This window comes from Acomys russatus, unplaced genomic scaffold, assembly GCF_903995435.1.
Source record: "Acomys russatus unplaced genomic scaffold, mAcoRus1.1, whole genome shotgun sequence".
Taxonomy (NCBI): Eukaryota; Metazoa; Chordata; class Mammalia; order Rodentia; family Muridae; genus Acomys; species Acomys russatus.
In genome coordinates, this window is record NW_026131476.1 from 45,180 (window position 1) to 60,623 (window position 15,444).

Sequence of the window (15,444 nt, forward strand, 5' to 3'; positions counted from 1 at the left end):
AAGGCACAACTTACCCAAACTTGTGGGGCACAATGAAAGCCATGATAAGACGAAAGGTCATAGCACTAAGCACCTTCATGAAGAAATTGGATTTATCCCATATGAGCAATTTAACAGCATATATGAAACCTCTAGAGCAAAAAGAAACAAACACACCAAAGAGCAATAGATGACATGAAATCATCACAGTCAGGTCTGAAATCAATAAATTAGAAACCAAAAGAACAATAAAAATAATCAATGAAACCAAGAGATGGTTCTTTGAGAAAATCAACAAGCTATACAATCCCTTTGCCAAATTAACTAAAAGGCAGATGGAGAGTTTCCAAATTAATAAAAATCAGAAGTGTAAAAGGGGACGTATAAACAGACACAGGAAATCAAAAAAAGATCAATAGGTCTTACTTCAAAAGACTATATTTCACAAAATTGTAAAATATAGAAGAAATGCATGGTTTTCTTAATACATTTTACTTGCTAAAGATAAATCAAGACTGGGCAAAAACTGTAAACTGTCCTATGACCTCCTAGGAAATAGAAACTATCATCAACATCTCCCAAACAAAAAAAATATGTCCAGAGCCAGATTTGTTTAGTGTAAAATTCTACCAGACATTCAAAGAAGAGCTAGCACCAATACTCCTGAAACTATTCCAAAAATAGAACCAGAATTAAATTACAAAGTTTAAAACTCCTTCTTTGAAGCCACAGTCACCCTACTACCTAAACGGCACAAAGACCCAACTATACCACTCCTGAGTATATACCCAAAAAGATGCTCCACCATATAAAGACATTTGAACAGCTATGATCATAGCAGCTTTATTTATAATAACCAGAATGTGGAAACAACCTAGATGTCACTCAACTGAAGAATGGGTGAAGAAATTGTGGCACATTTGCACAATGGAATATTACTCAGCTATTTAAAAAAAAGAAATCATGAAAATTTCAGGCAAATGGATGGATCCAGAAAAGGTCATCTTGAGTGAGGTAACCCAGACCCAGAATGATATACACAGTATATATACTCACTTATAAGTGGAGTTTAGCCATATCATACTGAAGAAACATAGTACAATGCATAGACCAAAAGAAGATAAGTAACAAGGAGAAGCTAAGTGAGGATGCTTAAATCTCTACCAGAAGGGGAAATAAAATAGACAAAGGTAGTGGTTGAAGAAAGCAAACAAGGTAGAAAAGGAAACAGAGATATAAAGGTGGAGACCAGACCTTGGGAGAGTGGGGGTGGGAGGATAAAATGTCTGAAGAGAAGATAAATTGTGGGATGGGATATCTCTGTGATAATCTGGAGAACTAATCCAGGCTACATTCCCAGAGAAATATGAGAGGGACTCTAGAAACAACTCTTTGTAGCAGGGGCCATAGACACTAAGAGGCCACCCTCTTACTAGACAAGTTTCCTAGTGAAGGGAAAGAAAGTTAGTTGTAGTGTAAAAGTAAAAAATGAAAGACTTGCAAATAGCAGAGACGCATCTTAAATCAGGTCAGAAGCAGCCCAGTTTGAAAATCTTCCCTGTATAATGTTGGCAGTCACAGCATGCGGCACCAGTCACCCTCTGTGAAATATTGGCACTTAGTATGTTATTTTTATTTATTGTTCTTATTATTATAACAAAATTATTGTAACATTGTTTAATTATTGTTGCTCACTGGAACACTCACTCTTTCATCCCCAATTTCTTTCTTTGCAGGAAGGTCTACTCCCCTGTAAAAGTCTGGATATTCTCTGCCTCACTGGTCTGCATTTCAGGTCTTTAATCCAAGTGATAAACACAAGTTGCAAAATTAAGTTCTGAGCACATCTCAGTCTTAGGTATAATGATGCTACCCACATCCCCAAACATTAAGGGTCCTGGCAGGGAGCTGTGTTGGACACAGTTGGTTTCCAGACCACTATTAACAAGCTACTTGTGTGACTACCATTCAAAATGCTATCAGTGGTGTGTTTGAGAAGAGCCATAGAAAGATGTGAGCTAGGGTTCTGGAAGGACCCATGACAGTCAGGACTCATGTGTATACTCTGTATACAAAATCCAAGTCAGGGAGAAACAGCCTCATTTGCAGAGCATCCGCATCCAGAGAGAATACACAGCATGACCCATGATACAGATACAGACTACTCAACCAGGGCCTGTGCTCAGCACTGAGGGGAGAACCAATAATCAAGCAAAATGCAGAGATTTCCTGAGTCTGCTGAATCTGTTAACATCCAATCCATCATTAACCATGAGAAAATATTATTTGAGTTATAAAACATGACTTTCTTCCCTGTCCTGTACTTCCAACAAAACAATATCCTGTGGTGCTCCATTTCTTCATCTAGAGTATTGATTTCTTCCTCTGTTCATACTCCTCTAAGAAGACAGTTGTGACTGAGAAACATCCCTGTGTCTAATACTTAGAACATAATATTAGCTGAAAATATTCCTGGTTTAATGTGTGAACTTATTCTATTTCCCTGGTAGGATTTTTTCTTCTATTCTCATTTTGGTTGTATCTTGTGCAAGTCGTGTGCATGCACTCACAGCTGCAGTGAATTCATGTATACATTGGCCCAGTTCACAGCTGGTAGATTGTGTTTCACTGCAAATAACCCCCATCTCTGTGACAGCCTGTCTAACAAAAGATTGAAACTGAATAATCTGAATCAGATGTGGTAGAATGGACCATTTACTTCCAACAGCCAAGAGGCGGATAAACATAGATCTCTTGTGAGTTTATGACCGTCCTGATTTACAAAGGTAGTTCCATGTTAGCCAGGTCTGAGCAGTGAAACTTGTCCCAAAGAAGAGGTGACACATAGAGAAAGGCTCAGAGATAAAGAGCATTTGTTAAGAAGATCAGATATTAATTTTCAGCACTCACATAGTGGCTCATAACTCCAATTCCAGGGGATTTGACTACTTCTTCTATCTTTTATGGGCACCAGCCACTGTCATGGTGTACATACATTTATGCAAGCAAAACACTCATACACATAAATTAAAATAAATCTAGCAACAATACTAAATAAGCATATTACAAGATTTAAATTAGATGCTTTTTAACTCTGACCACCAAAGGCCACCAAAGACCTTCACTGGGGAGCTGACAGCCTTACCCTGATAAAAGAAAACTCAGGTTGAGAGCAATTGTTGCTCTTGCTGAAGAACTGAGATCAGTTTTCAGTATCCATATGGTGGCTTGCAACTATCGATAAATTTAATACCTGTGGAGTTTATGCTCTCTCCTGAAATTCATGGGCATGAGATATATATGTAATGGACACAAAATATGCAGGCAGCACATTCATAAAAAATAAATAAAGCAAAAGATATTTAATATAGGCATAGGGGAAGACTTGCTCAGCAGGACTCCAGTAATTAAGGAAATAAGGCCAAAAACTATCAATTAAAGCTTAATGAAATTGAAAAGTCTCTTGCATATCAAAATAGCTAAAAAGCAAATTAAGTCAGTAAGTACCTCCTCAGAATGAAAGAAAGTTTTTGCACCCTATACATCTAAAAGAGGAATACTGCCTTGAATATAAAGAACTCAGAAGACTAAACAATAATTTCTTTAAAAGTCAGATATTCTGGTCCCTAAGCAGGCTAAATTACTAACAGTTCTCAATATATGTAATGCAAATCATTTTGTTTGCGTCAAATACCAGTCAGAAGGACAGTTAAGAAAACTAAAACAGCCAATGCGGTGGCACATGCCTATAACCCCAGCACTGAGGAGGCAGAAGCAGGCAGACTCTACAAACTCAAGGCCAGCCTGGTCTGCATAGTGAGTCCAGGACAGCCATGGCTCCACAGAGAAACCCTGTCTCAAAAAAAGGAAGTAAGGAAGGAAAGATGAAAAAAAGGGAGGGAGGGAGAGGAAAGGGAACGATAATTAGTATCAAATGCTACAGTCTGCAGGTGTTTATCTCTCCAAACTTGAGGATGCCTTGGGAGGGCAAGTGAGGGAATGATGCCATGAGGGTGGTTTGGTGAGAGTAGAGAAAAGTATTGTGTTAGGGATTGTTGTGAAGAATGAATGAGGATTAGGGTGTCTAGAAAGTGGTTTTATGAGTGGTGCTTTAGGTCAGATTTCATAGAGGAAGGTATGACATTCAAGTCCCAGTGGCCTTGGTCTTCAAGTGAGTTTGTATATGCGATCCTGGGTGGGATGGAGGAGAATGGAGCATTTGTTAAGATAGAACTGGCTCCCTACAGAAACTTTATTCCCACATACCTCCCCACCCTGTGCTGAATCAAGAGCACTTGTGGTCCACTATATCAGGACCTTGCTCATCATACTACTCCCTCAGGATTCAGTGGGACTGGAAAGCACACAACAAGGCCAGAATACACCACCAATCCACCTTAAGAAGTTCCCATTAGGCTGAGCCGACACAACAACATGGACCTCTGGATGAAGACAGAGCTGCAGCTCTGCCTTGAAACGACTTTCAAATCCAGTGAACAAAGAGGAGCCTTCACATAACAGCACATTTTGTTCTATGTCGGTTCCCAACTCCTGAGGCATGGAGCATAGGCTCTGTTCCACCATGCTGTGGAGGCCCAAGGATGAAGGTCCCGAGGTCTCTGGGGGATAGCATAATAGCTCAGGACACTGGAAGAGCTCCTTCCCCGCTGTGACCATCTGTCCATCTGGCAGCTTCAGGCATCGCTGGAATTGGGTATCAGGGTGCCCTTGCTCCTTCTGGAAATCAGAGGTCACATAGCAGAATTGGTCCTTAATGCTCTCCATCATGTCCATGTCTTCCTTCTTAAGCAGGAAGCTAGATCTCAAGATTTTTTTTGTCAAGAAGGTAATCAAGTAGTGGCCAGCTATGTCCAGGCCCTGGATGCCACTGGATAGATTGTAGCCTTGAAAGACTGGAACTGTGTATCTGACCCCATGGCCAATGTCTGCCACCAGACCATTAATGCACCCGTTAGCATAGACTGACAGCATAGATTGGGAGGCAACATACATAGCAGGGGAGTGCAGAGACTCGAAAGCCATTTCCACCAGCTTATCACGGTTACACACAGGGTTAAAAGGGTGGATCCGTGAACAGCAGAGGATGGTCCTAGTTGGCCACATGGAGGTCATTTTCTAGAATGTGGCAACAAATGAGATCAGCAGCTTCCCAGTCCACCACAATCCCATTACGAACTGATCGCATAAGGGTTAACTCTGGGAAAGCATGGGCTGCCTCACCATTAAATGTTTCCTCTTTGGACTGTCCTATGGTGGTTTGTTTCTTGCACTGGAAGCCCACAACATTGACCACAATGTAGGTCGGTTTAGTCTGTCCAGCAAGGCCTATCTTACAGATGCAAGTACCCAGGTCGATGACAACACCACACATCTTTGATGGTATCTTGTTACCAACCAGGGCACAGAGTTCCTGTAGCAAATTCTTCTTCACTGAGGTTGGGTGAGAGTTCAGATCAAAGGACCTGTGGAGATCCCAGCACTTGGGACCATTTTAATCCATCTTTGCATGTGCCTTTGGTGAGGCTAATTAGTGAAGTTGACAACTTTATCAGGGAACAGGAAGAAGAGGCCCAGCCAGGACCAAGAGGAGCAAAGTGGGAGAGAGGTACACCAGGATATCTGTGAGATCACACTGCCTGCCTTGACTTCACAGTGCAAGGCCAGGGTGTGGTCAGAAGGGGTGCACACTGCCCCAGGGTTCACAGTTGATTAAGACCATAAAGCCAAAGATGGAGAGGTAGGTCTGGCTTCTGCCCAGTTCTTTTATTCCACATCCCCTCCCTCACAACTGGTATCTACTACCCATGCATAGACATCCATGTGCCCAGTGAAAATAGGAATCAGAAGGTGGAAAGGCAACTTGGGTTTCTGGGTGTTGTTCTGTGCATTCATGTGTGTATATAGTTTCACCTATGTATGTGCATATATTTGATTGGGTATGTGTGTACATGTATTCTTGTGTGAGTAGAAGTCTAACATTGTTCCTTATTATACATTCACTGATAGAGGCTCTGTCTTAGTTACTTTTTATTACCATGACAAGACACCCTGGCAAAGACAACTCTATGAGAAAGCATTTAATTTGAAGGGGTTAGAGTCATGTTAGAGAGCATGGCAGCAGGCAAGCAAGGATGACAATGTAACTGTATCTGATAGCTAACATTTTCCTCATAGGCACAAGACAGAAAAAGAACAAACTGGGAACAGTGTGATCCTCTGAAATCTCAAAGCCCATCCTCTGTGACACATCTTCTCCAATAACCCACACTTTCTAATCCTTCTAAGACAGTGCTCACTCCAGGAAAACAAACGTTCAAATATATGAGCCTATGGAGCACCATTCTCACAAGGCATTTAAATGAAACCAGAGCTTACAGAAGCAGAGAGTCTTGCAAATCGGTTTGCTTTGGGATCCTCTTTCTCTGAGTTACAGGCAGGCTGCTGTGCCTGCATGGAGTGTTGGGTCCTTATTCCAGATCCCCTTTGAGTTTTGTAACCTTGGAGCCAACTCCTCAGCCCAGGCTGTCTGGTTATTTTAAAGAATGAGAGACCAGATTGGGAGAGAGGGGTAGGTAGATGGGAATAAGTTGGTTTAAATGTCTCAAGTTCCTTGTGCTTTCTGTTCCTACACCCGCCACAATCATTCTCCCCATTCCCTTCTTTATTAAACAAACTTATGGGTGCTTTGTCTTTATATCTGTTTGTGCATGACATGCATACATGGTTTACCTGGAGGCCACAAGAGGGCACTGGATCCAGGAAACTGAGGTTACCAGAATATGTGAACCAGTATGAGGGTGCTTGGAACTGAACCCAACTTTTTTGGAAGAACAATAAGTTCTCTTATCCACTGAGACATCACTCCCAGTTCCCCACTACCACACCATTCTCTTCTTGGAGAACAGGAATTTGTATCTTCAAATCTATGCTCCATTCCTTCCTACTGGAAGCTTTCCAAATTTCTACTCTGTAGCGATTGTACAGAGAAGAATGGTCTGCGTTCTCTGTGTGTTCTCCGGTTCCTCCTGATTCCAGTGAGCCTGGTGCTTCCACTGTACATCACAGGACACAGGCAAAGGCTTCAAGGATAGCTAGCAGGACTAGTGATGTAGCTGGGTTACAAAGCACTTGCCAAGCATGTATGAAATTGGGGTTGACTCCCAGGACCGCAGAACAAAGCATTAGTAACAGTAAAAACTGATGTGCAGTGAGCAAGCTTAATTTAGGTAGTCACTTTAAAACCATGGCAACATTGTGTTGATCTCAGATGTCAACTCTTAAAGCTAGGTAAAGGAAACTATCTTTTTTCTCTTTTACTAGGTGTGATACAGGGAGGGATAACATCAACAAAAATGGTTCCACTCAACACTTTCAAAGAAGATGTATTTGTTTTAATTTTGTGAGTGGGTGTTTTGTCCCTATGTTAGTCTGTGGTCCATCTACATGCAGTGTTCATAGAAGCCAGAAGAGACCAATAGATCCCCTGGACTGGAGGTTTTGTTTTGGTGCTCAAAAAATATGTTCTAGTTGTAAACTGAATTATTTTTACTTAGCAACTGTAATAAGTGTCTGGGGTGACCATTCAAATACCAGCCCCTTTTTCTTTATAAACATAGTCCTCATGGGCCCCTTGCTGGATGTGCTTATGTGATGGACTTGGCATAGTTAGGCTTGCTTCCACAGAAGTAGAATTTTTGCCTTGCCATTTTCATGAGATGCTCAGACTCATTTCTAACACTAAAACAGCTTAATTTTTAGTTCTGTTTTAATGTGCTCCTTTGCCTGAGTGCTGTATTTTTAAAATTTTTTATTAACTTATTCTGCTTACATCTCAATGATTATCTCATACCTTGTCCTCCCATTCTTCCCTCCCTCTCATTTCCCCTTATTCCCCTCCTCTATGACTGTTTCTGAGGGGATTTCCTCCCCCTGTACATGCTCATAGCGTATCAAGTCTCTTCTTAGTAACCTGCTATCCTTTCTCTGAGTGCCACCAGGTCTCCCCCTTAAGGGGACATGGTTAATTATGGGGCACCAGAATATTTGTGAAAGTCATACCCCAGTAGAAGAATGGATAAAGAAACTGTGGTATGTATACACTATGGAATACTACTCAGCTATTAAAAACAAGGAATTTCCAAAATTTGTGGACAAATAGATTGAGCAAGAAATTATCATAATGAGTGAGTTAACCCAGAAGCAGAAAGACTCAAATGGTATATACTCACTTATAACTGCATACTAGCCCAAGGGGCATGTCCCATGAAAGCCTTCACTTAAAGTATTATTTTTGATCAAATGGATATATGTCATTTAATTCATGCTTTGCAAATACTCATACACTATTTGTTGAGTTTTGTTGGTTCACATTCACAATAACCAGGGGTGCAGTGACTAAGAACACTCTGCATTGTTTTCAAACATGAGTTTTTGTTGTGGTTTGTAAATTCTATAAAGATATAATATTAGAAGGTGAAGCCATTGATTCATGTCATCATTTAAAATTTCACTAGCCAGTCTTGGTTCTACACACCTGAAATCTCAGCACTTGGACATTATGGAAATCCTCTATCAAAGCTGAAGGCTTGCGCATTGGGCCAAGCAGATCCATGGGATCAATCCCATAGCACCTCAAAACAAAAACATTTAAAAATACCGCAGAACATTTTGCTTCTCCCTGCTTTGAAGTCTCAACAGATAGCTGTATGCTCAGCTACCCTTTTTGAAAATATGTTTTTCTAAAGTTGAGAATGTAATGTAGCACACCAAGATGATAAACCTTTATTTTCCAAAGGAGCACAGGGTTTCAGCCTTGGAGTAAAAAAAGACTGACCTTGACTAGCTCATTCAAATTAGTTTTATTCAATCATTAGACAAAATTAATTGAGACTGGGAAAGATTCCAACTACCAAGGTTATCTTGCCCTTGCTGCCTGAGAGAGCAGACAACTCACACAACTCTCATTCCCATTTGACCATGGCTAATCATAATGATAAATAAAAATACCAAGTTTACCAGGAGTGTCTTAGGACCAAGGTTTGTGCAGCTGTAAGCTCTCACATTACATCAAGTGCAGACTTTCCATGGAGACAACATTTTTCAAGGTTCAAGGAGTCTCTAAATAATTTCTCAGCACAGCAAATCCTGGGATGAAGCATTTCACTCAAAACCAGACACAAAGGCTTCACTTTACATCTCACTTCAAGAGGAGACTCAGTGGTTAAAAGCACTGGTTGCTCTCTCTGCACAGACCTGGATTTTGACTCCCATTGCTCATATACTGGCTCATAACCATCTGTGACTCAAGTTCCATGGCATTCAAAACTTTTCTGGCTACTGTAGCGACTACAATCACATGTTCTTAAGCATAAATGAAGGCAAAACATTCTTAGAAAAAATATTTCCTGCAACATTTTCTCCTGTGTGAGTGGTGTGTGTCTGTGTGTGTGTGTGTTTGTGCCAGTGTCTGTGCATGGGTTTGTGTCTCTCTGCCTGAGTCTGGGAGTGTACATGCATGTGTGTATGTGTCTGTATGCACTCATGTTTGCATATGTGCACGTGCGCGTGTGTGCCTGTGTGTGTGTGTGTGTGTGTGTGTGTGTGTGTGTGTGTGTCCAGTAACTGGGGGATCAAGATCATTTTTCTTTATTACCCTTGCAGGAGTTCATTTAAATTATAATTTTTAAAACATTAAATTATTAAATCTGAGGGAATAAGGAGGTAGTTAAGTCAGTAAATCATCCCCTGCTGTCCAAATACGCTGGATTCTGATGTGAAGAATTCACTCAAAAACCCACCTGTAATCTCAAAACTACTGAGGCAGAACAGAGTGTCTTGAAGAAAGTTAGCCAGCTTGACTACCTGAATTGGTGAGCTTAGGTTACATTGAGAGTCTATGCTTGCTAAAGCAGAGAGTGATTGATGAGCATCTTAATTTCAGGTCTTCACATTCCTATATAGGCATGTGTACATTCACTGCTGTTATTTCACTGCTACCATTAAATGATGCTACTTGCATAGAGATCTTCTAAATTTTATTTATTTATTATATACATCCCAACCATGATTCCTCTTCTCTTCCAAGTCCTTCTCCAACTTCCCTTTGCCACCCACATCCACACCTCCTCCATTTCACTTCACAAAGGGCGTGTGTCCCAAGGATAGAAAGTTGCAGTGAGACTAGAAACCACTTCTATTAAGACTAGACAAGGCAACTCAGTAAGAGGAAAGTGTCCCAAGGCAGGAAACAGTTGCTGCTCCCATTCTTCGGAGTCCTACAAGGAGACCAAGCTACACAACTGAAACATGTAGAGGGCCTATAAAGGGAGACTGAAGATCCCTTGTTGGCGGTTCAGTCTCTGGGATCCCCTTTGAGTCCAGGTCAGTGGATTCTGTGGGTTTTTTTGTGGTGTCCATGACCCTTCTGGCTTCTATAATCCTTCATGCCCCTCTTTCTCAGGATTCCCCAAGCTCTGCCTAGTATTTGCTTGTGAATCTCTGCATATGTTTCCATCAATTTCTAGATGAACCCTCTCTGATCTATGTGTATAAAAGATTATCATTAAGAATAATTTCATTGACTTTTTTCCCATTCATATTTGGCTCTATCATAAGTCTCTAGGCTATCCAGCCTCTGGCTCCCAGCTCTCCAGGCAGTGTCAGGGGTGGGCTCACTCTCATGGCGTAGGTCCCAGGCTGTACTAGGCATTGGTTAGCCACTTCCAAAATTTCTGTGCCACCTTTACCCTAGCATATCTTCTTGGCACGACAAATAGCAGGCCCCAGTCCCTCCATTGGAAGTCTTCTTGGGTTACAGGAGATAGCCAGTTGATGCTTTATATGCTCTATTGCTAGGAATAGTAGCTGGGGTCACCCTCAGAGATTCATGTGAGTTTTCAATACACTAGGTTTCTAGCTCATTCCATAAATGCCTTCACCCCGTTCCAGCATTCCTGTTGCCTCTCCCAGGACTCTCTCTTTTCACCCTCCCCTAAACTGATCCATTGGCCCTTCTGTTCCAATCATTCCCCATCCAGATCCCTCCCCTTATCAACCCCTGATATCTATTCTATTTCTCCTTCATGGTGAGAGTCTAGTGTTTCCCTTTTAAGACTTCATTGTTACTTATCTTCTCAGGGTCTGTGAATTGTAGCATGATTGTTTTTACTTTACTGATAATATCAACTTATAAGTGAGTACACACCATGTTTGGTTTTTTGGATTTGGGTTAGCTCACTGAGGAGGATCTTTTCTAGTTCCATCCGTGATACTTTCATTTTAATTCATTATTTTCTTTGACTGAACCCTCCAACTACTCTAGCTCCTTTTTAAGTCATAATCTTCAGTATCCCACCTTATCTGCATTTCTTAATGATGAAGATGGGCAGTCTTTATTACAGAGCACAATGAAGGATATCAACACAACCTCCCACATCAAATCACAGCAGGACTAAACAGTTCTTCTCCAACTAAGGCCAGACAAGACAGATCAGTTATGGGAAAGGGATCCAAAGGTAGGCACCAGAGTGAGGGACAGCCCACTCTCCAATTGTTAGGAGCCCACATGAAGACCAAACTACATATCTGATATACATGTCTAGGTTGCCTAGGTCCAGCCCATGAATTCTCTTCAGTTGGTTGTTTAGTCTCTGTGAGCCCCCCACCAAGGCCTACATTATATTCCTCTGTAGATCTTGTGGCTTACGCACTTTTTCCTGCCTTTCTTCCCCAAAACTCCCTGAGCTCCACCTATTATTTGGCTGTGGGTCTCTACATTTGTTTGCATCAGCTGTTGGATGAAGTCTCTCAAAAGACATTTATGTTAGCCTCATATCTGGAAGCATAGTAGAATATCATTAATAGTGTCAGGGATTGTCTTTCTTCCATCGGGTGGACCCAATTTGGGACAATCATTACTTGGCCATTCCCTCGATCTCTGTTCCATCTTTATCCTTATACATCTTGTAGGGAATTACAAAGTTTCATGGGGGCTTTGGTGTCCCGATACCTCCACTAGAAGTGCTAGCTGATCTGCAGGGTGGTACTTTAGGCTCCATATCTAGCACTGCTAAGGGTCTCAGTTAAGGTCCTTTATCATCACAGCAGAAATCATGGTGGTCTGCAGGTAGACATGTTGCTAGAAAAGAAGCTAATAGTTCTACATCTGTACCTGAAGGCAGCAGGAAGAGAGAGTAACCCTGGGCCTGGTTTGAGCTTTTAAACCTCAAACTTCAACCCCCCAGTGGCACACTTCCTCCAACAAGGCCACATCTACTCCAACAAAGCTATATGTAGTATTCCTTTCAAATATGTGACACCCTATGAATGTATGGGAGCCATTTTTATTCGAACAACCACATAAACTTTGGGATGTGTCTCCTTTAAGGCAAAATGTTCGGGAACAAGAAAAAAATTATTATCTTGTAAATTAATTTTTTATTTAAAGTTAGCATAGCTAAATAGTAAGTAATGATTTAGATAAGTATAAATAATACCCACTTTTATTTTTTAAATTTTATCAAGGAAATAGTTGATGCTATTCCACAATATATTGAGCCATTAGGTAGTAGATAATTTAGTAATGTGGTTAATATTAAAATTTCTCAAATAATGTGCTAGTATAAGTATTGTTAGTAATCAATTGTAATGAAAGTCCTAGAAATAAAATTTATAAGAGCTATTTAACAAAGACAGTTTCCAGATGTGACCCAATGGCATTTTCCTGGAGTCACCAGGACCTCATCCTAGGCCTGGGACTATGCTCTATAGCTGACTACTTAGGAAAATGAATTATGCACTCTGAGCACAGAAAAGAAAGTCCCAACACAAACTGCTGTAGTTTCAGATGTCAAATCCATTCATTACTATAAGCTTGGAATACTGTATAAAATAATATCTTTGTACTGTGTACAATAATAGAAGTCGGCTTTCATGACTCTTAACTGCCCCTTTGCCAGAGTATGATTATATATCAGACTAAGGACAACTATAAGAAATGAAAAAACAGGCAAAAAACACAAAACCAATTAAATCAAAAGTGTTCATCAACTTTAAACATTTAAACCTAAGTCTATATTAGCTGAAGATTGGGCATCTTTAAATTTTAACAGATTTATTTTTTAGCTGAAGAAGATGTTTCTATTAGGCAACAGAATATTCTGAAGCAGCTGATAAATAATTACAGACAATTCTGAAAGAGAAAATAATTGAGTTTTCCCATAAAAGTGTAGATTCAGCAGATACTGTAATGGAAACAAAATTGTACACTATCAAAGCATAACATTATCATGGAGGAAGAACCTGCTGGAAAGCTCTAGTTTTTACGATGTTTAGACAGACTGATATAGCACATTTTTAGGCTAACCAAAAGTAATAGGTAAAAATTTCACATAAATTCAATTTTTATTTATTGCATTTCAAGATTAACCACTCCTGTCTCTCAAGGGAATTTGAGAGACATTCAATTTATGATTGCACTGCATTACATGGAAGAAATATTTTTTTACAGGTTTCTCTGTTTAGCCTTGGTTGTCCTGAACTCGTTTTGTAGACTAGTCTGGCCTCTGACCCACAGCAATCCACTTGCCTCTGCCTCGCAAGTGCTGTGATTAAAGGCATATGCCACAATGCATGGCTTTTTTAAATTTTTAAATTTTAATTTATTTTTATTTTTAAGTCCATCCAAGCATATTTATACTGTTATATTTAACTTTTTGCTGTATTGTACAAAAACACAATTTTTAAAGGAAATTGAGATTTTAGTAATAATAATAATAATAATAATAATAATAATAATAATAATAATAATAATAATAATAACAATAATAGAAAAATCTGGGACTATCAATGAGAAAATTTTTTATTTTTAATGTAAAGGATAAGAGGAAAAATTATTTGCTAATATTGTTAGCATATCGCTGGATTGATGTGTAATTAGAACAAGCAACAGCGAGAAAAGCCTCTATAGTCTCCATAAAAACAATTCATAGCACCAACACTTTGAAGCCTCTTTTAGCAGCAACAGCCACAGGTGCTCCTGGTTTTCCCCCTAGACAGGTATTTTTTCTTTTTCGTGTTCTCTAGGGATAGACGTACTAGATCTTCCGTGTTGCTGTCATGCTTTAATATATATTAAATATTTATATATATTATATAATATTATATATATATATAACGTTAAAATATCAATCTGGTGTATCCAATGGGAGGCAGCAATTCCTATATATATAATTTTTCACATATTCAGGGCCATGAAACAAACAAATGTAGCTTCCTCTCAACTCTGAATACAAATAAAGAAAAAGAAAATACATATAGATATATAATGTAAATTTCTAAAATAAACATAGAGGTGAGGATTCAATATTGCCAAAGTAGCATTAACTGTGTCTTTGCTGAAACTTCTTTGTATAATAAGCCATTAGGTCAAAAGAGGTCATTGAGGAAAAGATAGTTAAGTGTGAAATGTCATTTGACATTAAGAATATCTTAAGATAGTTATCCTTAAATGAACAAATATTCTATTGGCATGAAAATTCCAAATTTGCCTTCCAAATGAAATGTTTAATAGGAAACTTGTTCAGCTTCAGGGATCAATTTTTACTTTGGCAGGAATTGCTGCATAGTCTCTTACAGTCTAGCAGACTTTTACAACTTACATGCTCAGAGGAGACCGACCCACTTCATAAGAGATGCTGTCCTGTTCCTTGTCTATGCATCTGTTCTGCCATATGAATAGCTCAGGTATCAGTGTGCATTAGCATGAGTTCCTCTTCAGTTTCTTACAGTCTATACCTGGAAAGAACAAACTTACAGTTACATAGGATTTACATGTCTGGCTTTTCCCAGTAAGGTCAAGATAGAGAGTTTTATAGGAAGGTTTCACATGTTACCAAGACAGAAATAAAACCAAAACAAATTTATGACTAGGGAAATATTATATTTTCAATGAAAGATTAATTACCACGTTTGATCCATGCAATACATTGTCAAAATATATTTTTATAGAGAACGGGCTTCATTGAGGACACACATTTCTTTTACTATATATTTTACATAAGATTAATAGAATATGTGTGTATTTTTGAAGGAAGTGCTGTTCATTCTGCAGGGAAATTTCTTCACACTCTAAATACAGCTGCATAAGCATATTTATCTTAATATTATGACTACAAAAGATCATGTCTGTAAGGATAGCCTCATCTTCCATTACACTATTTTATAAGAATATTGTGATGGCTGTTTTTTGGCGTAACTGGTATGGTAGAAAATGAATATTTTGGTAGGTAGAGAATACATAAAATGTATCTTTATGAATTATTTTAATTCTGATATTTTATGTTGAAGTATAAAATGACATGGATTTTCACTAATGCAAAATCTATCAATACTTTTTCTTTTTCTAATTTCATGTCATGTGTCCCCACAAACCATTATTAAAAAGTA

The 15,444-nt window shown here is 39.2% G+C and overlaps 1 pseudogene; it reads right to left on the reverse strand.

The window, feature by feature from the left end:
* Positions 1-4,264: 4,264 nt before the first annotated feature.
* On the reverse strand, positions 4,265-5,500 carry LOC127186226 (actin-like protein 9; annotated as a pseudogene).
* Between the last annotated feature and the right edge of the window lie 9,944 nt (positions 5,501-15,444).